At 42.3% G+C, this 23,978-nt stretch overlaps 1 protein-coding gene across 1 annotated transcript in view; it reads left to right on the forward strand.

Moving 5' to 3' along the window:
• lola (longitudinals lacking) overlaps positions 1–23,978 on the forward strand; it is a 104,239-nt gene that overhangs the window by 41,002 nt on the left and 39,259 nt on the right. The gene's annotated exons all lie outside the window — the stretch shown is intronic.

The raw sequence follows: 23,978 nt of genomic DNA on the forward strand, positions 1-23,978 counted from the left end.
AGAATGCAGTAAATGGAAAATTTAGCGGTTAGCTTGTGTTGTTGCCTTTGGATACTGGTATTTGCTTCGTTTTTTTCCCACGAGCGTTCGAGGATGTTTGTTGAATTACCCTTGGCTGTTTGGCATGTTCGCTGTCAATCCCTTGGTGAATCCTATGGTGTTGTGCGTCGTATTTTATCATCACACGTTAATTGAAAACGTGGATACTGAACTCTGCCCCTAATAGTCATTAACTACCATGCCGCAATTGTTTTTGGAAGGAACCTTTTGAAAATCGAAGAGGATACACAGAACATACTGTAGAAAACACTCCTGAAGTTCACCATTACATTTACATTCTAGTTTTCTTGTTTTTTATGCTATACTCGTGAAAAATCTTCTAAGCTAGGCTTGAATTTGAACTGATGCTCAGTTGCTGTTTGAACTGGCATTTGCGGAGACGTTTAAGGTATTTTTTCATGAACGAGACGACTACCAGGTACCTCCCATGAAATGAACTCAACCTTCCTGGACCACACTCATAGCCTTATAAGAAAAAAACTGCCTGCCTCTCTGCATTTTAGTCCTCAAATGTATAAGTATAGCTTGCATTGGAGACGCTGCTTCCCTTGATAAATTTTAGGCATGTTTATGCAACCTTCACAAGAGCGAGTTGAAAGCTCAAGAAGGTTGAATCAATGCCCTTAAATCGGATAGTAAAAGCAGTTGTCTTGAGAAAGTATGATTCAAAAGAGTAGAGCAGCAGAGGCTCACAAAATTGCTGGAGGAAGGTCAGATTGGGGGGGGGGTGGACATGTGTCTCACATGTAAATGGTATTGGGATGCTTTTTTTGGGCGGGATGGGGGATGCAATGAGGAGGGGTTGTTTTTTTTTAATAACCGATTCGATTGACTCGGAGAGCGTACGTAGGCTGGGGGGGATAAAGAGATTGTGTGGGGAGTAGTTTAAAAAAAAATGAGAGGGTTTTTGACCGTGGCCAATGTGGCACCTCCTCCGTTCATTTTCTTCTACTTGCAGAATCTTCCCCCCGCGGTTTGGCTCCCCCAGGGCCGGTCTCCTCCCCGGGGGGGGCTCTATACCCCACGGAGCACCTCCTCCTGGCCCAACAACTCCACTTGGTCTCGAAGGGGGAACGCGGGGGGGGAACCGTACCTCACCAACAACAACAACACCACCACCAGCGAGCCTCGATGGTGGCTGGCGGATTCACCTGCACCCGGTGCGGCAACTCCTACGTGCGGCCACACAGCCTTAGTCGTCACCTGAGATTTGAATGTGGGGTGGAACCTAAGTTCGAATGCCCCATCTGCCACAAGAAGTCGAAACACAAGCACAATCTCCTCCTTCACATGAGGACGCACCAGAGGAATTGAAACGGACGGGCGGCGAAAAAAAAGACGAGAGGAAAAACCCTCCAGAAGTGTTTCTGTTCTTTTTTTGCTTTTGGAGCGTGGGCGTAGGAGGGAGGGGGGATAAAATGAATTAAAACCTTAAAAAAAAAAGAAACTTAAGCGATCGACGGTCGAACTTTTTTCAGCGTTTAAAAAAGAAATCATTAAGGAGGAAGAAGCGGATAATCATCATCGTAATCAGGAACTCTCGCAAACCGTTTGATGTTGGGGGATTTCAGACAACATATATAAGGCTTTTTTTAGCCACAGAAAATACAAAACACTCGAGACAAATCACCGTAGGTTTTAAAAAATATATATAAATACAACACGTTTTTTGTGTGCACGGAGAGTTAATGAGCTATAGTTTTTAGAAATATTGTGAAGTTAGTTTTGCTACTCTATGCAGGACTTTCACTTCTAAACAGGTAATTAAACTCAGTGATTTTTATTAAACCCGGTTGGAAGAAAATCTTCCGCCTCACTCCTAGTACAACATTATTTCAGGTATAAATGAAACCGGCAACGCTACAACATTGTACACCAACGCCTTTTCAGTTAAGCGGTGCACGACAGTGCAGTTTTTTGAGTAGCTGGCCTAAGAAGCACGCGTCTTGATGTACACTTGTGTGCTTCTTAAAGAGATCGTAGAGAATATGTGATCAGTGGGAAAGGTATACTTATGAGTACCTCAAATAATTTGCCTCAACTTAATCAGGAATGAAAATAAATAGTTTTTAGATTTTTATGTATTTTGGCACGCTGATGCTGATTGTAGCCTACGGCTAGATAGTCGTCATATCGTTCTGCCTGGAATAGACCGTGTTGTTAGTGAGATTAATAGTCGTTAATAAGTTGCTATTTTTGAAGTTCCTAGTTGGCTGAGCTATTTTAACCGTTTTTATGCTTACCATTGTAGTGACGAATGCTCTGCGATCAAACAAACATTTATATTCTGTTAGGAGTCTTCGGGCTAAATTTGTCCCTCTGGTCAGAATTTGTCTAAATCCGCTTTTTTGGAAGTGGTAGTTTTGGAGTTTATATGAATATATAAATATATATTACTAATTTATTGTTTGATGCAATTTTACCCGATAATATTTCACTTGCGGACGAAACTAAGAAAGTTGTGATTTATTTTCTTAGTGTTGAAATTATTGGTGCTGATGCGAAGGAGATGGAAAAAAGAGTGATGTGATATATAGATAAATAAATCGATGGGAATTTTATTGTCTTGTCTTCCGTTCTGTCCCCCGAGTTTTTGAATGTTTTATAATCATTTTTTATCTTCCCTTTATTCGTTATAGTGCAAAACCTTATCTCTTGACTTTTAATTGTTGCATCCTTTGAATTTTTCTTGTTTTACCCGCGTTCATTGAACTGCTGTGAGAAATCTGTGAACCAAGAAGGCAGTGGTGTTGTTGAAACGAGTCTTTCTGAGAAAATTGTATACGTATTACTTTGGAAAAACTTGCTAACGTTTTAGCAAAAAAAAGTTGTATATTCGAATTTATATGTAGGAAATTATATTTATAGATAGATGACAATAAAGAGTCTTCAAAATATTGATTTTTATTGATTATACAATCATCCATATGCAATCTTGCTCCTCCACAGTGATTTTTTTAGTGTATGTCTTCTTTCCATCATATTCCACCGCTTTCCTTGGTGTTAAAACTGGGGTTTAATGAAAAACTACTTCCTTAAGAGTTGTTATTATCACCATCCTGTTTGTTGATTACGTAGTAGAAAGTTTTCCATTGATTTTTGCCTCCAAAACAATTTCTCTGCGCAATTTATTTTTGATGCAATTTTTGTAACTTTTCCAATCTAATAGAAGAATATGCAAATTTTAGTGGTAGATATGTATTTAGTTGTTTATAAATGTAAACTTAAAAGAGTTGTGATTATTTGGTAATGATTGTTTTTGTCATATAGATGATTACCGTAAGGTATTATGACGTGGAAAGTACAATTCTGATCCTCAGAACTCATGACTAGCTGAAAAAATTTCTTGATTGACAAATCATGTTTTCCGGAATTGCTTCGCTTCGCTATTGTTCCCAGCTGTTCATCGTCTTCTGAATTGTTGGGTGATGCTCTTGGCCTTTTTATTGATAATTTCTCAGGTTGTGAGAGTGCGAAGAAGAGGTGTACGTTGGCTTTCGTGTATGAAGTGGTGTATTTGTGAATGGCTTTGCTCTTAATCCACAAGTAGCTAAATCAAAGGCTACTAGAATTCCAGGTTGAAGCAGGTGAACAATTTTATTATTCTAATTTTTATAATAGAATTTTCTCTTCGCGTGTATATTTTTTGTGCCCATTTGGCAGTTACGTACACCGTGACGTCGTAGTAACGGATTCAAGGTTCTCCTCGAGGGCATCTCGTAGTACTGCATAATTTTCATTTATTTTGCTGTTCTTAATTTTCTTTAAAATTTCTTCGTTCTCACTACTCGCCTGAGAAGTTAGTTCTTAGGACCCTGGAAACTTATGCCGTCTAGTTTCTAAACATGCCTGGTTTGCTTTTTACCCTTTGTTCTACGCGTGTGGTGTCGCCGTGCTAATGCAACCACATGCTATTTTTATAAGGTGACTAATCTTTTCCTAGGAGATACTCGATGGAGATACGGGTCTAAAAGAGGTCAGTTTGAAATTTATCTCATAAATTCCGCAAGTGACTTACATTTGACTTCAGTGACTTTGATTCATACTTCCTTCGTGCATGTAATTGCACGCCAAAATTATTGGTTTCTATTTCATTCCAATATAGAATGTAATGGGGATAATGACTCAAAAGTATGCAGATATTCAAAGGTACAATCGCCCAAGAAATCTTAATGCTTGTAGTTGTGTCTTTGAATTATGCAAACTAAGGATTAGTGGGTTTCTTTAAACATTAGAGTTGCGTTACTTTCGGTATACTCGATGTTCATATTTCATTGTAAATTGTGTATTTTACTTTCACATGAAGTATCTCGTACGTCTTACTGCTCCAGTTGTTGTTTCTATTATAACGAGTGTTTGTATTTTAGTAACATTTACTTGCCGTAGCGTCTATTTATTATGTTTTGATCTCGGTTAAGTTGCAACCTAATGGCATAATTGATGAATAATTAGTGATTTATTGTATGTCGCTCAATCCAGTACAACATTCGGACGTCTGGAAGAATAATAATGAAAATGTTTGACAACTATCATCTTGTGCAGTATTAGGCAAGATATAGATCCGCTCTCTCATAAAGATGTATTTTTCTCCAGCGTGTGGAATTTCATCTCCCCTAAATGTGTTGAAAGGCAATTTTGTTCGCAGGTACCTGAAAAGTGTAACCCCTCGTATTTTCTTCCATGTTCTCCCTCCTTTTTGTGCGTAATCTTCGACTGTCTTAATTAGAGGTAAAACGCTTGCTGCTGGTATCCTAATTTGTATCCCCTGCATAATTCCAGCTGCATATTTTTTTACATTTTTGAGTTTGCACTAATTGTTAAGTAACCGAAAGAGGTTGCATAGAAAAACCATGTCCCTTAGCCCGAGACTGCTCGCTGAAATGAAAAAAAATGTTCGCTGGTGGATTGGTCCATCCAACGAGCTTTTATTCCCCCTCCGTCCTTCCCGGCCCCCCTGCCCGTCCTTAGACAACGTAGCGCACTGATCGACTTCAGAGACGTTCCGCTGGCGGCGACCACGCGGTTGGTGTGGCCGCCCTGCTTTTGGACCCTCCGAACGTCTCCGGTGCCTCCCGACGCCTGTCAACTTCCACGTTGTAGGCGGTAGGTTAATTTTTGAGTCTCTCTCTTTCTGTTCTTCTCTTATTTATCCACCCCACTTCCTTTTCTCCATCTCTTTTTGGCCGAATCACGTATATTAAACATTTAATTTTCGCGCCCTCCCCTAATTCCACACCCGATGCTACAACAACGTCTCTCCCGCATCCACCCTATTGGTCGCGCGGCGCCCCCTTCACAACTCAACCCCGTTCTCCTCTTTGGGCCCTGCACAGGAGTCTGCGGCGACGAGTGGGAGGAGGAAGACTGTGGATGGGACCCACTGGACGTCTCCAACTTCCTCCCACCCGGCCTGCTCCAGCCCCCGCCGCCACACCTCGCCCTGGCCGGCCCTGCCTCGTTCCCACCGCCGCCTCCGTCGTCGCCGGCCCCCGCCGCCGCCGAGGACCACCTCCAATTCGTGCGTCCCGCCGCGGTGGGGGACTTCCGATGCGAGCGCTGCGGGCGGCGGTACCTCAGGCGGAGGACGCTGCTCCGGCACCGCCGCGACGACTGCGGTACGGAACCGCGGTTCGCGTGCCCTCAGGTCCCGTGCGAGTTGAGGTTCCGGCGGAGATACGCCCTAGTCTCTCACCTGATCGGAGTTCACGGGATAGCGCGGGAGAGGGCGGAGGAGGCCGTGCCGGTCGGCCCCGCGGGCCCTAGATACCGACATGCGCCGCCGTAGTGCCCATGGATGATGCTCCAAGAGGATCTCACGTTTCCCCTCAACGGTAATAGGGCCCCCGTCCCTCCCCCCCCCCCCCCCCGCCGTCTCCCCTCGACGTCTACCAAACGAATTATTCCACGATATATTTCTGTTGATCCTGTTGATTATCGTGCTAGTATCATTCATGCTGATATTTATCCGGTATTATTTGAACCCAAGGGCATGATTTAGGTCGTGCCAAGGGGGTTTTGGGGGTCTTGGTGACTTCCTGAAAGAATGTAACATGTGGAGAACCAAAATTTTGACATTGTTGGATTACAGGGGGCATTTGGCATATTTTCTGTTAAATCAATGACCATAATCATTGATTTCATGTTTTCAAATGGTTGATCAGGCAAATTCTACTTCATAGTTGATGTTAGAATATCTTGGCTCCTGGAAACTGAAATATATTTAAATGAAATAATCTAACCTTGATTCTTCAACTGTTGATATGCAAAACACTAGAGCGTTGTATTTTCACCAATTAACTTGTGGTTTTTTTTTGTTTTTATTGTAAAGTTGGTCAACATTCGCCATTGGTTGATTTTTTTTGTTTTTTCTAACCATTTTCTGCAATATTGAGGTACAGTTGTTTTTACGAAGGGGTGAAACCTAAATGTGAATGTCGTAGGGGTGTATACGAGTACTAAGTATATGGCTCAGATAGAGACTATTGATGTGCATGAGCCCCTCTAAATTCTAGGAATGCCCCATAATAGGTTGCAATGAAGTCTAATTTTCGACTGCCATCTTGCCCCATCTTTTTTTCGACTGATCTTATTCATAACAAAAATGTAAGGAAGGCTAAGCAAATAAGCAAGAGGACAACTGACCAGGGTCACCACGAAAATAATTGCGGCCCAAGTATGACGCTCGTAAAAAGTAAATAAGACGCACGCTTCTCATTGGCATTCTTGTAGTGCCCAGCGGTTACATTCGGAGATGTTAACGCTAGGCCGCTTCAAGCATGAGCCCCTTTATTTACAAAATAGCCTTATACTTGAATCAAAATACCTCTCAGCGATCTTGAGGTAACTTTTTACGGCCCGCTAATTACTTGTAGGATCCAAGGTAATTCGAGATTGATGAGGTCCATGAATTACTTTTTATGTACAGAGAAGTATTTTTCCGTAAATCAGTTGTTGTAACCATATAACTTTCGACTAAGCTATCCATATACGTGTATTTATTGGTTATTTTACATTATTGTATTGCTATCGTGATTAGCGTGATGATACAACTAAATCAGAACGGAAGGCTGATCAGTCTAATGAGAACATTGATTAACTTTAATGCCATGGTGCCCTTAATGCAATTGTTTGCCGGATATTGGTGAAAACCTCAGGATTCAAGGGTCTGCGAGACGTTTTGATGTCCTAGTTCTACCTCTATGTCAAAGTTGTTGAGGCCTTTGTTCGTGAAAATATTCCACTGTTTCTGTGATAAAACCGCAATAATATAGTTTTACCATGAGTTCAGGATATACTAAGAGAAACATTTTATGATAATCGAATGATAAAATAGTTCTGATACGATCACGCTTTGTGCATCGATGGAAATGTTATTTTACTGTGAGAATTCTAATGAATTGCTTACTCTGTCAGTGTAAATGGAATTATTGGGCGATTCTCACTTATATTCAATTGAAAGGTTTTCGGGAATGCTTGGACAAGCTTCAGTCTTTATCACAGGGTTATTTGCACCATATCTGGACGACTGATGGCTTGAGTATGCCATCCCTCAGTGGTCTCTTTCTTGCAAAACCATTCCAAAGCATTACTAACTATTCACATGACAGTTGACAGTGACGCTCTCCCGAATATCACGGAAAAGCGGCTAATTCAACTTCTACTTACTGCTTTTGGTGGATTTTTTCCTTCCGTTCCTATGTTCTACATTTTTTCGTGCATTTACTGTGCATGTCCGTATGCGTGATGTCGAAAAGTTTACCTGCAATCGCTTTTGCATGATGGTGAAGGAAAACCCGTACGCTTTAGCTGTCTAGGAGAAGCTTAATGCGTTGATCTCGTTTATGTTGATACCTTAGCCCATGCATGTAGGTATTAAAATTAAAGTAGTATTAAAAACGGCCAAATCTTCAAAAAATGACATTTCTATCGCTTATCTCTGTGTAAGGATCGGGGCGTTTTTTAAGTATGTTACCAGAATTATGTCGAAAAGTATTACCATTTTCTTTTATGTTACCCCTCGCTCTGGGGGTAAAATTTATAGCCTCGAGTATTTTCTGGGAAATTTCTTCCATTTCCGCAACCATTTATGGCCTATGGTAATGCGAGAATAGAGATATGGTATTGAATATTATTATTCTCTCCCTAAATGAAATTCTTGACTTAAAAACGCCCATTTGCTGAAGAATTTTAAAACTGACCAAATAAAAATTGTCATCATTGTATTTTATTTGCCTGATTAGCCCGAATTATAACTTTCCCTTTTAAATAGTCGGGCTTAATTGCGCTTTATTCATGTCCGTTTGATCGTTTCTTGGATAAATATTCGCCTTTTATCCTTGTGACTAACCTCGTAAGATTGGGGGGGGGGAGCAAATTTAGCCCAACGGTAGCGCGAAGTTACTTTCAACCGTTGAAATATAAACTTTTCGATGTTATCAAGTTACTTAACGTTAAGTTGTTGGATGTGATGGTAGAAAGTAAAATAATACTTCAAGGAAGGAAGGACCGTTGAAGTGCCAACCCATCTGATAGTCTTATGGAATCGTTTGATTCGACGACTGTCAGTGGATCCAATTATATAAGATACCGTATTATTAAAATATAAACCTGCTAAAAGCAACAGTCATATTTTAAAACTAGAATGCAAAATGACTGCTATTACTGCAGGATTTCATGAAAGTGATGATCGGTTTTTATCGTTTGTAAAATTTCACAAGTTTCAATGTCATGTAATCTATCTCTAAATTCCTCGTTAGACCATTTGTGATCCTTGGAAATTTAATTAACCTCGAGTAAATTACCTATTGATTATGCCTTGCTTTTCCGGCTATATGTCCGCAGATCTCTACGGGTTTTAACTATTGTTCTCGGTTTACCATAAGCCCTCTTCTGTGCAAATTCAAAAGACTCCGATTTTCTTTGGTATGTGACAGTGAATTTCGTCGAAGCAGAACGTTACCGGTGGTGTTTCATGGAGCCGCGAGTGTTAGGCCCTTGTGGGTTTCCGCTAAATGTCGTCTTCTAACGAGGGTTCACTGTTACTACAGCATGAATTTGTCATGGAGGATTGTCGATTGCGCCTGACATTCTCCCCCTAACATATAGTATTGGCTGTAGCATGGAATGTAAGTATTCGCCCGACTCATGGTACTCGCATTTAGTAAGTTTGTGGTCGCTGCTCGGCCTCGAGGGCCCCACCCATGCACCTAATACACCGCGGGCCGACCGTGACGCTGTAGAGGTCGAGGATTATAGCAATTAAAAAAATCTCCTGATCCGCCATTGCCGTCCCGACTCTTTTCATGCCGTTTGTATGTCCGAAGTAGGTTACTGACCCAAGAGTCACCCTCCCTCCCGATTGTGCGTCTCTGTTTATTTACGAAGCATTTCGAGGACGTTAAACCGTCCCCAGCTCTTGGGTTTTTAGTCCCATTCCGGCGACACATTTGTGAGATGCGCCGCGAGGTAGTGACTGAGTGGGAGGAGGAAAAAAAATAAGGGCACCCGAACTGTTTTTGAGGCTTTATAATCCCTTCCCTCCTTCGTCAATCTCCTTTCAGCTCGGTGTAGCCTCCTTTTGGCCCCCTTTTGTGAGCACCTGGTCTAACGGTATCTCCTCTTTCCCCTCCCTCCCCCAACTCTATCCGGACTCGCTTCCCTCTCTCACACTCCGCTTGTTCCGAGAGAGTCTCCCTCCCCTCCCTTCCTTCTCCGTCCCGCCCTCCGCTCCGTTTCTCCGACTTTAGTACCCCATCCCCTCCATCTCCACTCTCCTTGTGCCTTTCATCAACTGCTGTCCTCGCTTTTCACCTACTCTCCAAAGGAATTGTGGGAGGAGAAGGGGTGGGGGAAAAGAAAGGCGGAGAGAACGCCGTCTCGCTCGGTTGCTTTTGGCCTCTCTTTCCCTCTCCAGATCTCCCTCCCCGCCTCACTTCTCGCCTCCCCTCCCCCTTCCTCCATGGGGAAGGTACTCACGCGAAACAGAGGATATTTCGTCTTTTCCCGTGTCAAAATGGTCGTTTCTCTTCCACCACCGCCTCTCCCTTCGAGTTGGGAAGCCGACGTACGTGTACACGTACTCCCCCTCCGCGGACTTAGCCACGATTTTTCCCGTTTTGCGATCCGCGACGCACGTAAAACCTGCGTGGAGAGAAACGGCTTCTTCGGGAATTGTTGGTCAGCTAACGTTCTAAGGTGAAAATACAAGAGCTGTCATGGAGACGTACGTTTGAGGAAAAGGGCTTAGGATACACCGAAGTACAGATGTAATGGGGAAGAAATGAGGAATGAACAGTCCGCTTTATTTCCTGATCATCATTTATAAGGTTTCCAGGCCGATCAGGCCATTCGGAATGAATTCTTTGTCGTTGATGCTTCTATATTGAAATTTACATGACCATTTTTTTAAAGTATTAAATAATTGGTATAGTGTCCCAAAGATGCATTTAAAACATTTTAATGGCGACACTAACTTTTTTTGTGTATAAATGAATAATGGAGCTACCCGCAAAAAAAATTTTACTCTTTTTCAGGGTATCGTTTTGTGGATGAACTAAGCTGACGTTCTTTCCCCACGATTGAGGAAAGGCTGCTTGTTTTTTGCGAGCACTTAGCACCTTTAATTGATTTTTAACGCGTGCATTTTGCATCATGGGGATCGAGATGGTGCGGGGGCTAACGTACTGGCTTCCCACCCTGAGGGCGCGGGTTCAAATCCCGGCGGTGTTGAATATTTTTCAGAGGTATCTCGATCCCTACTTGAGGTGCTTTGTGGAGGGCACTTTGAGTGAGTACGGCGTCCGTCGGATGGGACGTTAAGCTGCGGACCCCTTGGCGCCTTTCGTAAAGAGTAGGCTAATGCCGACGCCGGGTTTCTCTCCACCCTTCATCCTTTCCTGTCCATCCCCTATGGCGCAAATGACCTTAGCTGTCGGTCGCCTCCCCTAAAAACTACTACTACTACTATTTTGCATCATTCTACTGCAAGTGAACCTTCTCCCTAAAGTTGTTGAACCGATCGTAGGAATGCTTCTTCTCTCTGAGAGTGTTTATCGCAATTGTCTTGAAGAGACTTCAGTGGGAGTCAATGCGTTACGTAAAAAATGACTGACCTCGTAGGTAATAGCGTAGATTTTGTCGTAATTAGATTCATTTTAATCGACAAGGAAGTATAATTTTCGACCGGTCGCTCCGAGTTGGATGTTCAGATCTCATCGCCTCTTTTGTTAACCCTCGTAGAGTCGAGGCAGGAGGCAGACTCCGAAAGTGTGTTCTCAGAACTGTTGTTGAATGAACCGGGGAGTACTGGTTTCGCTAACGTCCTTGCCCGTGGCGGTATCGGAATCCTTGGGACGCCTGGAACTGTTTTCAAAGTTATTTTGGGACGAGGATGTTTTTTTTGTTCTTCCTTTTTCATACTGCTACTTTTTTAAATACCGTCAGAAGTACGAACTGAATAAGCCGAGTCGAATGAAGTTAATGTCCAGTCGAGTTCTTCATCAATTGGGGTGTTACCCGCGTTTATTATGGATAATCCACTAACTCAGCGAAGTGGGGAAACAATCGGAGAAGGGTGGATGTGTTATTGAAGCGAATTTTAGCTAACGCTGTTGCATTTCTCGTGCTCCAAAAGTGGGGTTATTTGTGATGCAAGGCGAGGAATTCCTCGTGAATAATCCAAAATCACTGTGATGGGAGCAATGAAGTTGATTTCAAAGATGAGTACTCTTCTCTATGGGCGTAGGCTTTCGCGGGAATCATTCGTGATATTTGTATTTTTTTGGAAAACTCGCGTGAAATACATAAAAAGGACCACACATGACATAAAGATTCGTCAATATCTTTGTTCCCAATTAATTTATCGAGCCCCATATGAGGAAGAAAATCCGACGATAGTCATATCGCGTGATCTTCAGACGTTTCCCGCGTTTACATACGTGAACTCGGAAAATCGAATCCCGCCGAGTCATTAAATGTGAATTGTAAACGTTGTGGTAACGGACTAAAGACAACGCGTTACTTTTAGGGGGCCCGGAAATAATCTTCTCGCTTTTAATAATCACTCGGACTTATTATAAATCCCACTTCCCGTCCTCATCCGCTCTCCGTTTTCATTACTCAGAAGGAAAAAAACGTTCCCATCCGCTCACAACTCGGGATTAATGGTCTCAGGGGAATGATTCACCGGGCTCCCACACCCTCCCGTTTTTCCCAGGTAACGGGTCTCCTGTTTTGGAAACAAGGCTTTGATTGCCGTCCCTTTGTGTGTGATGCTTTAATGAAGAGGAAAAAAATCGGATTTTTATGCCGGGATCGAGGCCGTCCTCGTCCATGTTATCCCGCTTTCTCTATACGCGTTCAAGCTGGCGGCGGTGGAAAACTACTTGGGTTTTCGAAGTGAAGGGAGACGCGTCGCAGAGGAGGAAACGAGGCAATAAGGCCTTTTTTTCCCCTTTTCCTCTCCAGGGAAAGAATTCTAGTTTTGACGGAAGTACTAATTTCCTCAATCTCGATGGCACACGCTTTTCGAATGTCGCAGACAAACTGTTAGCCGGTTACGTTTGTTCGAACTTATTCCCACCTAGTTGGCATTGATAAATTTCCGTTTATCATTAGCATGTTTTATCTTGTGACTCGTGACTTAAGTGACTCGTTTTTTTGTCAACGAGCAATTTTCTGTCTTCAATCGTTAGTTACCTACTCTCCTTTTGAAAATTTATCATTCTGTTTTCGCCTTGTCCCTCAAATTTCATTCTCACCGTGACTTAAGATAACGTATTAGCCCACAGTTGCTGTGGCAATTTCTTCGTATAGAAAATCTGGAATTGAATCAATATTAAATTAAAATGGCCTAAAATACTGTTGCCTAAACAAACTGATCAATTGATAATGAAAATATGTTTGACTCTATTTTCCTGACAGCTTTGTTCATAGGTATGTATATCATGCAAGCCACACAGCGGTGTATGTTCATGGAGATTATGGAGTAATAATAAATATGAGGTGTAAATTTGCATCGATGCCGTAGAACATGTTATTGTTCCTGATAATTTTGAGATCTGTGGTCGAAGCTGTGTTTGAGAACATCATTCAAACCAGCTTATACTTGCACTAAAAACTTGGTGGCAAAATTTCAAAATGGATTTTTTCATTGGTGAATTTTAGAATTGTCTTTGGAAAAGTTTGTGTTCGCTGTAGCCCCTAGTCTCTAGCTTCAGATCGGCAGACGTAGACATGAGAAGAGCACCGGTTTTTTTCTGCGAGAAATTAATTGATTTGATATACTCTTCGTCCATTTGTGAGTGTAGTTTTGGTGTTTGATCACCTGCAGAAGATCATGTGTCTGCATTCCGACAAGCGTCATGGGAACTAAATCGAAGTCCATCAGAGTGCTACTGAGAAGGTGTAATGAAAGTAACCCGGTAAAATGCTACCTTAAATGGAAGGCTTGTTGTTTACTTACTGTAAGTTTATTAGGTGTTGTTTTTGTTGTTGGTTTTCCTTACGTTTCAGTCGATCCCGTTAACTTTTGTTCTTAACATGATCACATCATAAGCGCCCTTCTAATATGGCGTCACGCATTTGAGCATGTGGTGTACTACGGCTTTCTGTGACGATGAGGTAGGAATGGTGTGGTTATCATGGGTGTCACATTGGGTGCAATTGTCTGAATAATCACATAAGTTCTCACTTCATATTCACATTTGCTGAAATTTAATTGACTTCCATCCGAACAATCATATCAGTATAGTGTGTTGAAATAGAGGGTTGCAATGTTTTATTATTCGTCATTAGTCGAGAATTTCGTTGACTGAGATTATTTGGAGTGTTTTAAATTGTGTTCTTCGAATGAAAGGCGAGCAAATGCTTCATGGAACTATCGAGATAAGTTTTTTAAGGTCGGTCTTAAGTTGACAAGGGTTGAAGGAAGGGGTTGAAAACGACCATAAGGATCGGCGACATTTCGTGCCCTTTTCCACCTGTTTCCCACTCCCTTTCACTTATGCTACCCTCCTACAGCAAGTATGGCTTCTGTAATATTTATCGAGAAGGATTCTAGACCATGAAGATTCAGATTGTCCGCTCTCTTAAATAGTTAATCAATAATCTCATGTCTCTCTCTCCAGTTTCTCATTTTAAACAAAAAAATTGACTTGAAACGGTAAATAATCGATAAAGTGCCGGCCTTTAAAATTTGTACATTTTTTGAAATCCCCTGAAAATTAGTACTTGGTGTCGTAAGGAAAAATTCAAAATGGCAGAGATGGTTCTAAATCGTCAGCGACAAATAATCTTCGCCAATCCATCCGCTAGTGTGGTAGGAATTGGGATTTGATGGTCGCACATTAGAATCTCTAGGCTGTTTTGTTTTTTTCGATCGCCACGAATGTTATTTTATTCTGAAGCCATCCCAACGGAGACTCGGGAGGCGCACAGTTTAGAAGCCGCTGGCACAATGCAAAAGAGGAGAAGAAAAAAACTGAAATAAAAAAGAAAGAGGATCGCTGAAAGTTGGCCGCGTGGAACGCTCCATTTGCACTTTGTGTAAGGTCGCCCGCAATAAAAGGTCCATCCCTTTCCCTTAACAGTCCGCTGAGATGGGTGCGGATAGTGTCGGGAGATTGGGTGGGGGGGATGAGGGAGCTAAGGGGGTTCGAGTAGTTATGGGGTGGGAGGGATTGATGGTAAGAAGGGATGGAGAGAGAGAGTTGGAAGCGATTCTCGCGCCGATATCCATTCCCGCGGACCTTGTTTTGTTTTGTTGGACGCTGCAGTCTTGTCGTTGGCCTTTCCCATCCGCGCGCAACGGCGCACTCGCCTCGCTCGCTCCTTCCGGCCTTTTCCTCCCTCTCTCTCTCACCGCTCGCTTGGCATTCCTCGGCCGCGCAGGTGTTTCAAAATAGGTCGAATGCAAGGAGAAATCAAGGCAAAAGGATGGATAACGCTCCTCTTTAATATCGTGTGGTTCCGTGCGTCGGTAGACGGTGCGGGGAGGGAAAGGTAGTGTGGGCGGGAAGGAAAGGTTAGCTGGGAGGGGCGGGGAACGTCCCATGCATGACGGGATGCGTGACGTCGAGTTGGTCAGGCCTTTCTTTTTTTTTCGAGTCCCATTCCATGCCTTTCTCCTCTCTCTATCTTTCCCTCCTCTCATTTCTCATGCCCATCTCACCCATCGTCGAAATCTCCTTTCTCCGTGCCCATCCGATCAGAGGGTTGCCTCCTTAAAGTTATTTGTCGGATTCGTTGCCGTTTTTCCTCCCCTCCTTGTTTGGATCCAGTCCCATATGGAAGAAACTTTTTTAAAGGCAACCAACCACCTTTGGGACCAACTCTTTCTTTCCTGCGTTTTTATGTTTAGCTGGCTAAGCTCCTTCCCACGCCGTCTTCAAAGTTATAATATGTTATATGAAATACTCTTGTGGTATATTTTTAATGGACTTCACGGCTGCTAATTTAGAGTCGCATGATTCTCCAATAGTTATCATTAATTTTAATGTTTTGAATTAGTTTCATAGTTGTCAAAAACATTGTCTTCTGAATGAGAATAATTTTGAATCCTGCGTATTTCGTTCCTTGTGTTCCATACTCCGAATTTTATGTTAGTTACTATGGATTTTCTAGCTTCTGTTTTACTTCAACGGGAATCATTATTTGTTTTCAATCTGCCTACGTGGGTGCGTAAACGATTTCTTCTTTTGAATAGCATTGTTAAATACGATTGCATAACTTTCGTACTTGATGTTTAAGTGTTGATCATAGGAAAACAAGTTTGATTTAATGAAGGATAAAGATTATTTTGTGTGCTGGATAAAAAAACCCTTGAATATAGCAAAGAGCATGCCTTCCCCTCCCATTGCTTTTATGCTAAAATTTGCATTTGTATTTGTAACATACTTCCTCCGTTTTCCGAGTCAAAAAGGTGGTAAAGTATAAATAACCACTCGGCCCCAGATTTCGCCTTTGGAAGTATCACAAAGAGTTATATGAGTCAACGAGAACATATTGTGAGCCAGTTTCTTTATAAGTTCCATTTTATCAGCTGTAGATTAATTTTTTCATTCCATTGAGGATATTTTGGATTTTCGAAGAGAGGCTACCACTTGCTAGCCCCTTCTTAAATTGAGGAACATGTGGAACGACTTCTGGTATTGCGAGATAGTGTTGGCGTTTCAACGCTCTTCGGCAGGTTTTAGGCGTAGTAAGAACGTTATCACTCGCTAAAATCTCCTGAGGAGATACGTGCTGATAGGGCTAGTTGCCAGAAGTCATTAATCGCATCAGACTTCGTGTTATGTCATTTCCGAGAATATGGCACTTGGAGGCTAAATATTCGGTGTAGGGTTGTATCACCCCGATTTAATTGTCTGAAAATTCCATCCTTAATGAATCCTTCAAGCTCTAAGCAAGTCTATGGGAATGTTCTTTTTTCCATTATAAATAAAATTCGCGTCTTTCCCAATTTAATTCATTTTTTCTTAGAGAGGTGTAATTTCTCAGTTTGTATTTATTATTTAATGTACTTAATGTTAAAATGTCAAAACAATTTTAACCTATCTGATTGACACTTATTAATTCCTCCACTGTTCGCTGTAACATGAAATAACACAAAATATCTCCTTGTTCTTGTTCACCCATTCCATTTCGTTGGCCAGAGTAGGCTTAGATGTTTTAATAATATTCACAGAATAGCGAGTTTTTAAAATTATTCGTAATCACGATTTAGTGATGTTTTAAGTTTTGAGCCAATTCCTGTATTTTACGTACTATCCCTGCTAGCATTAATATGAATTGATTGAGTAATTTTCCAAACCTTAAAACTTCTGCATTAACATCTACTTAACGTATTATTGACCGTCATATATCTGTCGCTGAAATTTTTTTTTTTAATCTCCATCATCAATGAAATATCTCTCGATGATAGGAGACAAAATAAATGCATTGCTCTTATTGAGGATCCCTTCCTGTTGCAGAAATGCATGTATTCCTTTACGATTGATTAAGAGTTCCAGGAACCGTTCAACTAGCGTCGCCCTACTCACCCAATAGTAGACATTCTCGTGAAGTAATTGAACTGTGGATTTGTTGAAGCTCAATTATCCAGTCAATGCCCCATTTTTTCACTAGTCATTTATTTCCCATGGTTAAACGGTCATTAAAGCAACAATAGATAGGAGAAATCAGAAACTGTGGTCCCATGGAGAATGAATCTCCCACCCCTTCCTTTTTGTTCCAATTCCTCGGTTCTTTTCACTCAGTTCCTTTCTCTTGGATTGACCATCACTTGCCCTTAATTCCCGCACTTGTGTGACGAGTTGTTTCCTTTTTTTTCGTTTGGACCGATCTCTCGCCCCACGCGAAAAATTAAATTCGGCGGAGGGAAAGAGAGGTGGGAAGAGGGGGACCGGTAGGAGATGGCGAATTTTTAAAGGGATTGTCGACGGATTCGTCGGTCATTCCTCGACCCATGCGTCGGACCATTGTAATCATTGTGTTTTGGGGTGTGAGTAGCGAGAGAAAGAGATCGTGCGGTGTGTTTTTTCTCTCTTTCTCTCTCTCCCTCTCTCTCAACCCCTCCCCACACGCTCGTTTTTTTCCCAAAGGCCGTTTTCGAAGGTGGTCGGGAGAGAAAACCTCTTTGGCAGCATTTCTTGAAGCGCATTCGCGTCCCCCTTTCGTCTGCCGCTTCACTTAAAACGGGAGTGCATGGTGAAAGTAAATGAATCGATGTTGCCTCGTCACGGAATCACGTTTATACCCACAGTTCTCTCTCTTCCTCCTCCCTCTCTCTTTCCCTCTCTCTCTCTTTCCCCGCCCCCTCTTGAACCTCCTATCTTCCTCCTCCCCCTTGCCCCGCTCGCGGTTTCCCCACACCGCTCCCGTCGTGAAATCTGTTTTTTTTCCCTTTCCCAAGAAAATCTTCCTTTTTAAATTCCTCTCGGACTGCTTTTATTGAAGGAAAGGGAACTTCGCGTGCGGTAGTTACGTCTTCCTCGACACATAAATGCGTCGTGGACACAATCGTTTGGTTTCCCCGCAGGTGTGTTTTTTCTCTCTCCTTTGCGATCCTTTGGATGCGCGTTATATCTATTCTAGTCAAATGCTTGCATATGTGATCGCATCCGTGTTGACCGCGTCCGTGTGTGCGGTTAGGGGGATGAGGTGATGTTGGCGGTCTTGTCTGTAAACTTTGCACGTATTCTGTCCCCGTCATATTTTTGCATTTGAAAGAAAAGACTGCTGGGTGTAGATCTCTCTTGTTCTGACTACTCCCGGAGCTTAAAGGGGAAGGTTCGCTGGTTTGCAGAATGCGTGAATTGAACTAAAGCTAAACAGCGTGGTCCTTGTTCCCTCCAACAGGTACTGAAAGTAGTTGCGATTCGACACACCCATACTCTCTCCATATTCTCTTGCAACTAATGGCTAGTGCTAATTGCGTACCTACTCGTGATTGTCAATGACCAGTAAATTTAAAGGATCCTGTGCTTTTGCCCTTGATGCCGTAGGATTTGTGCTTGCAATTTTATGTTTCGTAATGATCAAATGGAAAATTATTAGAGCATAGGAAAATTATTTAAATTGTAAATTGGATACCTGCTTTAAGCTAAGCTTCGAAAGTCTGGAAAGTATTTATTCGCATTCCTTATGATTCCTATTTTTGGCTCTTAGTGCTTCATTCAGGATCGCGAAAATGTATCCTAATATTAAAGTTATGAAACGTTTTAACTGTTACTGAACCTGCCTAGATATTAATAGTATGTTGTTGTAGACTTCGAACTCCATCAGCTTAGTCTGTTTCTCCTCCCAGGATAAAAACTAAAGATTTTGCTATACTGCTATGTGTGATTCCGATTTTGGTGTCTGGCTGTTTATTATATTATTCTTTTTTATTCTCCATGTTGCCGATGACTTGTAAGCTGCAGTGATCCTGAACTTTGACTTGGAGTTACCTTTTTAGAAAGTTTTACTTGAATGTCATGTGATCATGCATTGAAAAGAATGACTTGGGCGTGTATTATCTTCCACACAAGTAGTAAATCGGGCATCTGGTGTTGAATTAGATGCGTCCAATTCATTCACGTAGATTCACACTTCGCGAACCACTCCCATTGTATTATTTGAGAAAGTGTAGAGTGGTTCTCTACTAGTTGTATCTTGTCGAAGTGAATTCAAGAGTTAACATTCGGACACTGCATTGTGTAACGGAGTACGTATTTCATTTATTACTGAGACACTATTTTAAATTACTGAAGAATCTTCCATTCGAAAGATCAAGATTTATTGAATCTCTCATAATGTGGTGTCCAAAGGAGTAAAAAGAAATCGAAATTCTTCCGTGCAGGAATAGGTACGGTGGCATACCATGGAATGACAAAACAGTACACGTATGTTACTAATAGGAATAATAGTTTAATCGTAAATTGGTTCGTTTTGATTTCTACTAAATCCAAGGGCATTTAATACATGATTAAAATCGTCTCTCTTCCATGAGAAACATTTTACTGTCTTAAGATAATATATGATGGATTAAAACATCGCCGACGGCAATTTTGGTCGTTTTTGACGAGTGTCATTAGTCTTTGACATTCACTTTTATACCGATTGATTTTACTGGAGGCCCTTGGGTCTTGCCTGATAGGGGTCATAGGTGCCTCCATCAATTTCGGCATTTTAAAATTATTTTTGAATGGATTATATTCAACCAAAGAGATTCTTTACGGTCTCATTTTCGAATCCAGCGGTGGGGACTACTTACTCTAAATTCTCTGGGTGAGATTGACAAGAGAAGAGAAAATTAGGTATGGAAAAAAACGAATGTTCTTGGTTTTTTTTTGAAGTGGAAGGTGTCGGTAACCTCCCTTTCCTTACACCGTGCCTCCTTTCTCTCATGCCTTTGTGTGTGTGTGTCTCACCCTCCCTCCCCACTCCACCACCTCTTTCCCTGGTCTCGTTCCTTCCCGTCCTCCACTCCGGAAATGGCACCCTTTTCTGATTGCATTATCTGGTGGTTTGCCTTCCCTTCCGGCTCCTGGTATCCCAGCTCCACCTCCCTCCTTCTGTCCCGGCCTTTCCTGTAGGGAAGTGTTCTTCCCTACCTCCCCTCTTCCCCCCCACCGACTCCCTCTTTCCCTCCTGCGCTCCCAGTCGCCATCTCTTCCCGTCAAGACCTCACAAAGTCTTTCTCTTTTTCCTTCCGTCCTCTCCTCACCCTCCTCTCCCCCCCTCTCTCTCACTCTTTCCTCAGCACTCGCCGCACTCCCCCTCCCACTCTTTGCTAGTCGAAGGATGAGGATCCCTTCGGAAATAGTGTGTCAGATGCGATGACCCGTATACAGATGCTGGTATGGGAAGGGAGTAAGAAGACTGTCGCCATGGTATGGAATTCCCTCTATCTTCCTCCTCTCCGAAAGGGATCCCCCCAATAAAGTCCATCTCTCTGGCCTCCTTCCCCATTCACTCGCCATCACCAACCCTCTTCCACCCCCACCCCCATCTTCTCCCTTCACTTTCCTCTCCACTACAGCCAGTCTACCCATCCCCACCCACGATCCACCCATTCCCCCCGGTTCTTTTTTTTACGGGATCCCCTCACTTGTTTTTTTCAACTCCCTATCCTCTTTTCATTCGGTTTAACTGGGTCTTTTAAAGCTCGATTTAATGCAAAGCAAAAAGTGGGGTATCGGAGTATTTTAAGGTTTGGCACTATGGTTTATTTTTCTTTGTGATATTTTTCGGATGACTGAAAGTTGCCTCCGGTGATTGTATTTTTGTCATTTTTAAATGTTTTATCGACGGGATCTGCTTATGTCGGTTCGCATTCATCGTGTGCCTTGTGGGTTTGCGCGTTAATGAGGTAGCTTCTAGGAAGTGAACAATTTTTGTTGTCGTGTGTCTTCGGTTTTTTATTGCTTCCCCATTTAATCTCTTTTGTGACGTCCAAAATTGTTTTTTTTTCTTGTAGCGTTTATCACTAATTGGAAGACTAAATAATGAAAGGGCCATGTCGATGTTTGTTACTTAGAAAATCGTTGGTGGTGATGTAGATAAATACTGTAGTGGTTTTTCTTTTAGAAAGAGCGCAGACATGATTTTCCTTCACGGCATTATGAGCTGGCTGAAATAATTGTAGGTTATACTACATCCGCAAGTTTCGTAACGACGCTCATTATTTAAGACTTTTTCATCGAAGAATTAGACAAAGATAAAAAAGTGTGAACAATGAGATAAGTGTATGTTGCGTGCCATAAACGGCAATTACAAGTAAAAATTCTACTTCGAGGATGGAATCGGAAGAATACTGTATGGCCAAAAAAACTATTTATCAAGGTTGAAGGTACTGATTTCTCCGGATGACCGAGCTAGCCGAGGTCAATGTATATTGTAATATTTTTAATGATTCTGTCTTTTTTAGGATTAGTGATTTTTCATGACGTAACTATATCGTTAATATAATTGCATTGTGTCCAGTTCTCCGTCATGAGATCCTTACTCAAAGTTGAGTTGCCTCTATGGATAGTCAAGATTTTCCCTTTGCGTCGTAATCTTTCAGATTAATGCTCCCAGATTTTTCTGCAAAATAATGATGTAGTACTTGGTCTTCTCTTTGAGTCGGAGAAAGAGTTTTGAAAGTAACCCGTCGGAATGAGTGCAAACTTTCAATCCTTTCCTTTTCACTCATTTGGCCATTGAATCGAGGGAGGCCGGTTGCTCATCTTTGATACTTGTCTTCTCCGAACTTAATTGATCTTGATATGTTTTTAGGGATGTCTAGCGTTAGTTTTGGGGGAGTAGGCTATTGTTCATATCTGGTACTTCTCTCAGCGCTGTCTTTTGTTTTACGGTTCATATACTTCGACTTAATACATTAGTGATAATAGAAAGAAGGCGGTGTTTTCTCCCTTTCATACCGTGAGCCTAATTTCGTCACGTATGGGTTTCTGTGGCATGACTCCCAGTAGCAAGAGCAAACTTTTTGTTGCACTGATGGAAAAATGTGAATGGACCCGGTAAAAACTACTCATTAATGAAGGCATTTCAAAATGTCAGTTTCGTAATCTGTGTAAAATACAATAAGTAACAAAACTTATCCGCCCACTGAGTTATGTTATAACTTAGTTTAAATGCATCACGTCATCTTTAAGTCGAGGATGCTGCATATCAGGATACACGGAAATCTATGACTATGAGAAATGTTATGAAGTGGAACATTTAATTTTTCGATCATTCACTATGTTCCAGTTACTGCTTATCATGCCTCAGCCTTCTATATTGTTTTATTTACCATCAATTGTGTTGTGTAGTCTCAAGCTAGCGTCTTCAATGGTCGCTGGAAAATATTTTTCATACTAAGTTAATATAAAAAATCAGGATTTTTATTTTAAAATTAAGGATTTTGTAATGGATATGTCAAATCAAAATACCTGGTTTCATTTGTGTTGCATTTCTAGAATTTTCTTTCGCGATCCGGAAAATATATCAGAAGTAATCGATGAGTACGAAGGAATATCATTCTTTCAATGATTTTTCAGTTTTTATTTTGGTGTAAACCCGTCGATGTTTCCTTCGTGGACCTATGCAGAAGTCGAGACTGGGGTGTTATTTTTGGATAATCAGGTAAAATAGGAGCACCTTTTCTAAATTAGTTTGTTAAATTCTGGATACATGCAGTTTATTGTTATGATAGTAATAACTTGATCATTAATGAAAGAAGTCCCTTCAGATGTCATAGTGGAATAGTATAGGTAACCGTTTTCCTATCCCGGAGCTTCTGAGTAATTGGCCATTTTAAAGGCGCTTACCCTTGAATTCCGAACTGGCATTAGTGTGCCCCTCCAGCCACCGAAGAGGTACCCCCACACCCTCCCCAATCGACGTGGAAGCCACATTTGCCGGGCGATTAGCCCGTCGCTGAACGAGTGCTTGCATAAATTAAGTTCTCGAGCGTTATGCGAAACCCGCGATGGCATATGGCGCCACTTGGAGATCGAGATTTGGGGAATTCCACCACCCCCACCCGTCTTAACAGCTCCCTTGTCAACCCATCCAGCCCACTCCCTTCCTTTCCAACCCTCCATTTAATCCTTTTCCCTCCCAATGCCCCACCCCTCTCAGAAACCCCATCCCCCAACCCGTTAAAGGTGTGGGAGTAGTTTGACGCCAGTTTATCCCCGGCGTAACAAATGAATGGATCTCTTGAATACTGTGCTCAGAATCACGGTCAAGTTTTCGAGTGTTCGGAAAGGGAGTGGGTGGGTTGTTGGGGGGAGAGGTGTGTTGTGTGTGTGTGGTGAGGGGAAGAGTAGGAAGGGGGGGACTTGAGTGAAGAGACGTGGCAGAGGGAGAGGTAAAGAGAGAACAATTGAGGACCGTGCATTGTGAGAATGAGAGGCGATGTTCCGTTCTTTTTTTTCGTCGTTTTTTCCCTCCTTATTTTCTGAGCGGCGGCTGTGCGGGGGGGAGATGGGGGGATATAAGTGAGGAAGTTAGGAGGTGGGGTGTAGAGAGTAAGGGAGCGGTGGGGACGAGAGGAAGAGGTTTGCGATGGGAAGAGGTGTGTGTGTGTGTGAGTTAGTGAGAGAAGTGGAGTTGGGGGGAGGGGGTTGGAAGAGCGAGAATGGAAAATAAAGGCGGAAGTGGTGAAAATTGCCGGTTTCTGCGGGATGGGGAGGAGGAAGAGCAGCAGCAGCGTCTCCCTTCTCTTTTTTTTTCGGTTAGGCTCCGTCCGCGAGTGTGTATGTGTGGAAGGGAGAGGTGTGTGGGACACAGAGGGGAAAGCAAGGAGAGAGAGAGAGGTATTTTGCGAGGGAAATGTTGTGGAATGTTCACTTCCCATTATTTTTTCTCCCCCCCCATGCATGTCTCTCTCTCTCTCTCTCCCCCCCTCTCAACTCACCCCTCACGTTTTTTTCAATCCGTGTGGA

The sequence above is a fragment of the Hetaerina americana genome, unplaced genomic scaffold (genome assembly GCF_022747635.1).
Source record: "Hetaerina americana unplaced genomic scaffold, ioHetAmer1.1.p SCAF_50, whole genome shotgun sequence".
Lineage (NCBI taxonomy): Eukaryota > Metazoa > Arthropoda > Insecta > Odonata > Calopterygidae > Hetaerina > Hetaerina americana.